This window comes from Pseudorca crassidens, chromosome 1 (assembly GCF_039906515.1).
Source record: "Pseudorca crassidens isolate mPseCra1 chromosome 1, mPseCra1.hap1, whole genome shotgun sequence".
NCBI lineage: Eukaryota > Metazoa > Chordata > Mammalia > Artiodactyla > Delphinidae > Pseudorca > Pseudorca crassidens.
In genome coordinates this window covers 144,788,800-144,794,691 of record NC_090296.1, presented here as the reverse complement: position 1 = coordinate 144,794,691, position 5,892 = coordinate 144,788,800, and the positions used below count along the sequence as shown (strand labels likewise).

Here is a 5,892-nt window from a genome sequence, read left to right as displayed (position 1 = left end):
CCTCCCAGTACATGGATGTGTTTACCAACCTGCAAGCTCCCTAAACCCCACACTACTGGGATTCTATGGACGCTTCCTCACATGGGCATGATTAATTATTGACTCCCTTTCCAGCCCCTCTCCCCTCTCTAGAGAATGCGGAGCATGGCTGAAAATTCCAAGCTTCTAATCATGGCTTGATCTCTCTGGTGACCAGCCCCCATCAAGAGCCCACCCAGAGTCACCTCACTAGAACAAAAGACATTCCTATCACCTAGAAAATTCCAAGGGATTTAGGAGCCCTGTGTCAGGGACCAGGTCAAGGACCAAATATTAGAACAAAAGGTGCTCCTAATGCTCTTATCACTTTTTTACAAGGGTGTTTTTTGTTTGTTTGTTTGTTTTACACTCAGGTTGCCCTGTGTCAGGAGCTGGAACAGAGACCAATGTACCTTGCTTTTTCACATCCAGGATAACCAAAGTGGATCAGGTGCTGGCTAACCTCTTCCTTGGACCCTGGCTCCTAATCTCAAGGCAAACAAGGCCCCAAATTAAATCCACCCCAGAGGAATGACCCAGAGGACAGTTGGCATCTTTCCCAGATTCTTATTTAAGATCTTTTCCTTTTCCTGGGAGCTCCAACAAGCGGGGTTCCGGGTGGGGCCTGGTGACCCTCTGTAGAGTCCAGCTTACACCGCAGATAATAAACAACCCCCTTCTCTCCCTCTTTCAACACTGAGTCCCTTCCCCACTCTGCATTCCTCCCCTCTCTGACTCCCTGTCCATCAAGGCCTGGCCTCGAAGTCTCACAGTTTGCTCTTTACCCTACATGCCTATCAGCATCTCTCTATAACTGTCAGGGGTCAGGCAGACACTCCCTCTCCCTAGAAGTGAAGGAGGCTGTCCTCTCAGGCCATTTGGCTGAGCCAGCACCTTGTCACACACAGATGGATCCACTTTAGACCTGCTTGTAGGGGGGACCACCAGGCCTGCTCAGACCTCCAGTCCTACACGTGATTCCTACTTTTCTGCAACTCTCTGGCTTTCTCACAACTCCATGTATCTGACCTCCCTAATTAGTACATAGGGAGAAATATACTTATCTGTACTTCATAGACAGATATATGCTTAATAAAGAAACTGAATCCCTGCTGGGTTCTTCAGGGTCCACAGTGAGCACCTGATTCCCAGGTAAGAGGTCTGGGGCCTGGAGGACCATTGGTAGAGGCAGGGCCTTGCACTTTTGCTAGCCCTGCCTTACATTATGTACAGCATATTAAAATGCCTCCACATTTCACATTAAATATAAGTTTGCCCTAAAATCATTTGAAATGATGTGGGGACATTTCTTTCTCTTCTTTCTGCTATAAAAATATATTGTAAAATTTTATTACATTTTTCATAAATAAAATAAAGAATAATATAATAAAAACCTGTGGTACTCACCACCAGCTTAAGCAATAAAATGTTCCCAGGATAGTTGAAATATCCTGTGTACCTCTCTCTGCTACCCTCCCCTCCCTACAGAGGAAACTACCATCCTGAATTTTGAGTGTATTGTTCCTACTGATTTCCTTAAACTTTATATATATTTCTGAAACAGATTGAAAATGTTTGCATTTTCAGCTCTATCACAGTGATTTACGAAAATAATTTTTACAATTTTGCATTTGAAGTTATCTGGTTACAAGTTACTTACATTCCGATTGGTTCTGATTCTTAGTCGTCATCACTTAGATTCTTGTAGAATGAAAACATCTAACATATAAATGGATTTCAAATGTTATTAAATGTTTGCAAAGACAGTTAAGGAAGTTAAAATAATAGTGTTTTGTAGACACTTCACAAGGCATTCACTAGTTTTGGTTTTGCACTTTTCCTTTCATATTTCGAGGCCAAACACCTTTTTTCCAGGTGATATAAATGTTTCTATTGATAGGAAAACGTCCTAGGCCTAGCACTTGTCCAGAGTCTCTGAGGGGTACAACAGGCTGGCTGTGCCCACCACAGAGCAACAGCAGTGGCAAAATTAAGCTGACGCTTTGGAGCACCCACTGAGCCAGGCCCCCCAGTCCTCAGCCTTTCACATCTGCCTATGAATTCACTTACTCCTATCAGGTAGATGCTACAGCCATCCCACTTTCTATTAGAGGAAATAGGCACCAGGCAGTCCTGTGCCAGGTGAAAAGGGGTGGAGCTGGGATTTGAACCCAGGCAGCTGCCACCCTTCCTCCTACTGCCTTCCATTTTCTGAGCCCCACCTGTACCGTACATGAACGTGTACGGTATCAGAATCCTCTCAAGGACCAGGCATTGTTATCCCCATTTTATGAGGGAACCTAGCTCAGAGACTTGCTCCGGATCACGCGGTTGAAAGAAGTGGCAGATTTGGGATTTGAATCTGCGCCTGCGTGATTCCAAATGCTGTGTGTGATTTTCGGGACACCGCACTGCTGCCCTCTCGCAACCTTGCCACTTGGCAGCCAGGCCAAGTTCCCTCCTGCCCACATCTCCTCCCTCAACTCACCCCTTTAGGGGAGGGAAGGATCTGCAGGTGTTAGGGGTGGGTGAAGAGGGGCACCGACCTAGCTCACCCTCACCCAGATTCCAGGCCTCTGTCAGCCCAGGGCCTCTGCAGTAGGGAGGGGGCTCTTTATCAGCAAGTCCTGGCACCGTGCCTCTTCCTCCCCTCCCCACCAGCTCTCCCTCCCACGCCCCCTTCTCTCCCCACCCGCCTCTTACCCAGGGTGGTGAGTAGGTGGTTAGAAGCAGGCCTCACTGCTTTCTGCTTTCCACGTGATAGTCTCAGCTGACTGGCTCCCCTCCCCCTGCAGATCTCCTTTATCTTGAGCCATCAGAATCTCTCTGGAGAGCACCCTCCCCTCCCCCAAGGTCACCTCCAGGGGGTTTGGCTCTTGCTCACTGAACAGGCCCCCTTCTGCCTGGAAATGGAAGATGGTTTTAAAGAGCCAGATCCTTCCCTGGAGTCTTCTACTTTCCACCCCAGGGAACAGAGTCAGAGTGAAGGTGGGGCGGGGAAGGGAAGGACCATGGCTTGGAACCAGAAGACTAGGGTTTTGTCTCTGGGTCTGTGCCTCATTCGTTGTGTGACCTTGGACTAGTCGCATCCTCTTTCTGGGCCTCAGTTTCCTCAACTAGAGAGTGTGGCTGGACCAGATGCTCTCCAAGATCCTTTTCTTCTAGAGGTGTATGACTAAATCTATCCCATGCCCTGCAACGTTGGATATGTGACAGGTATATATACATATAATTTTTTTTTCTTTAACTAGAAATACGAGCAAACCTGTCTCCTGCTATTTCAGGAAGAAGTCTCACTGACTTTTCAGCCCAGAGAGGGAAGAGAAAACCAAGGTGAAACTAATACCTAGGGGAGAGAGGAGGAACTCTCAGGCTGAAGCAGGAAGGGGGAGGGAATTCCAGGGTACAATTTGGAAGTACACTAGAATCAGAGATGGAGTTTTTTTTGTTTTGGTTTTTTTTTAAATATTTATTTATTTATTTGGCTGCGTCAGGTCTTAGTTGCAGCACGTGGGATCTTTATTGTGGCACGCAGGCGTCTCTCTAGTTGTGGCACATGGGCTTAGTTGCCCCAGCATGTAGGATCTTAGTCTCTCAACCAGGGATCAAACCCATGTCCCCTGCAGTGGAAGGCAGATTCTTTTTTTTTTTTTTTTAGGTTCACTAACTTTATTTAAAAAATCATAAAACGTTTCTTACAAAAAAGCATCACATTCTGCACACTGCTCTGAATAGATGCCAGGGACATATGGACTACTGTTACTTTTCCTCCCTGTCCCACCCCTCCAGATGTTACAGCGACCACAAAGCAAAGTGTTCACAATAATTAGACAGGGGGACTTTTTTTAAACCACCAACAATGAAAAAAAATTAAAATTCACTCTGCCGCTGTTTCAAAATTTCAGTGTTAGTTTTTGCATACCCTCCCCCAACTCCCAACCCTGCTTGTAAGGAACTAAAACATTTCATCTGGTGAAGAGCAAAGATTTCACTACACCTCAAATTCAGAACACCTACAAGGTAGAGGAATGTTGGCTTTTTAAACAGAAGAGTTTTTTTAAAAAAAAGATGCAGGACTCCTTCAGTTCTTCACTAGTCTTAGAAAAATTTTCCAGAATACTGCTTCACACTGTTCTGCAGCAAATACTGTGCATTCCGTATCTGGTCCCGTGTTCCTGTAATGGTAATGATCTGATCTTCGGACCCTTCTAAAGGCTCATCAATTTTGATTGAAGCTCCTGACTCATGACGGATTTGTTTCATCTGCTGACCACCTTTGCCAATAATCGATCCAGCCAAATCTTTGGGAATAGTTACTTGTGTAGTAATAATAGGTCCGCCAAGATCACCATATGAGCCACGACCTCCAGCATAGGAATAATCACATCCAGAGCCACCCTGTGGTTCATAAGCCATCTGCCACTCTGATGGGCTCCATGCATCTATTGCAGAGTCCCAGGTTTCATCAGCACTGAAACCAACCATGCCATCATAACGGTCTCCAGGTCTCCCTCTTCTGTCATAGGCCATTAGATCTCCTCCTCTAGGTGGTGGTGGTGGAGGAAGAGGAAGATTCTGAGCTCTGCCACCACCCGGGCCCCCTCGTCCAGGGGGAGGTGGAGGAGGTCCTGGACAGGTTCCTATCATCACAATCTCTTCTGGATGGAGGCATGGGACGCCCACGCCGACCAGGAGGCATTCTGTCAAAACCACCTCTTCCCCGCATGCGAAATCCCATGGGACGTCCACAGCGGTCATCGACCATCATTGTAAAACCACCATAATCATAGATTTCATCGTAAAATTTGGGATCATAAGGCTGAGCATGTCCTTTGATGGGAGACTCTGATATAAGATCAAGAATGATCTTTATGCACTCTACAACCCTATCAGGTTTTCCTCCAATAAGAACGAATCTGTCAGTGGATTGAGGACAACGTTCCTGGAAAAGCTTGATTGTTGTCTGAGTGGTCTCTCGAAGTTCTTTGATTTTAGCACCTTTGACGCCAATAATTCCTCCAGCCAGACTCTGATGAATCAACAGTCTCAACTCACAGTCAAAAGTCGCTTCCTTTATAGTGTTGGTAATTTAAGCATTCCACAGCTTCAGATTCGAGCGGCAGCTGGCTGGTTGCAGTGGGTGATGGCAACTGCAGGCCCTCTTCCAAGGTAGGGATGATTTTCTTCAGGATTTCTCCGATTGTTTCAATATTAGCGCTGTTCAGTATGCGCTCGGGGCCACTGCTGTCTGGGGCTGAAACACTGGCATTGTAGTCTGTACGGAGAGCCTTAATATTCTTGCCTCCTTTTCCAATCACTGCCCCAGCATTCTTGCTCTGCAGCAGAATGAGTAATTCAACCATCTCATCAGTGTTTCTAGATCTTTTAAAAGCTTGTTCCTCTTCCTATCTTTAGCAGGGCGTTTATCAAATCCGCCACTGGTTTCGGTGTTGGGAAGGGTTTCCTCTGGCTGTTCAGTTTCCATTTTCTTGTATTAAAGGGACACACCAATCAGTTATTAAATATAACCTTGCAGGGCAGAACTGAAGTGTTCTGGGCGGGACCAACTGACACTCTAGTGCTGCAGTAACCGGACAAGACTACCGTCCCTATCGGAAGGCGGATTCTTAACCACTGGACCACCAGGGAAGTCCCAGGGATGGAGCTTTTGAAAATGGGGTGCCTGAGCCGTACTCCAGACCAATTAAATCAGAATTTCTGGGCATGGCTGTGATGTAGGTGTAACAAACCCAGTTAGAAGTAGTTGGAGAAGTAATAGTTACAAGAGGAGACCTTTAAAAAATAAGGTTGCAGTTATCAGCTGCCAGCAGACATTGTTTTGAGAATAGCTGGTGGCATCCCAAGTCTGACATA

General features: G+C 46.3%; 1 pseudogene; it reads right to left on the bottom strand.

The window, feature by feature from the left end:
• Nucleotides 1-4,014: 4,014 nt before the first annotated feature.
• On the bottom strand, nt 4,015-5,625 carry LOC137202376 (heterogeneous nuclear ribonucleoprotein K pseudogene; annotated as a pseudogene).
• Between the last annotated feature and the right edge of the window lie 267 nt (nt 5,626-5,892).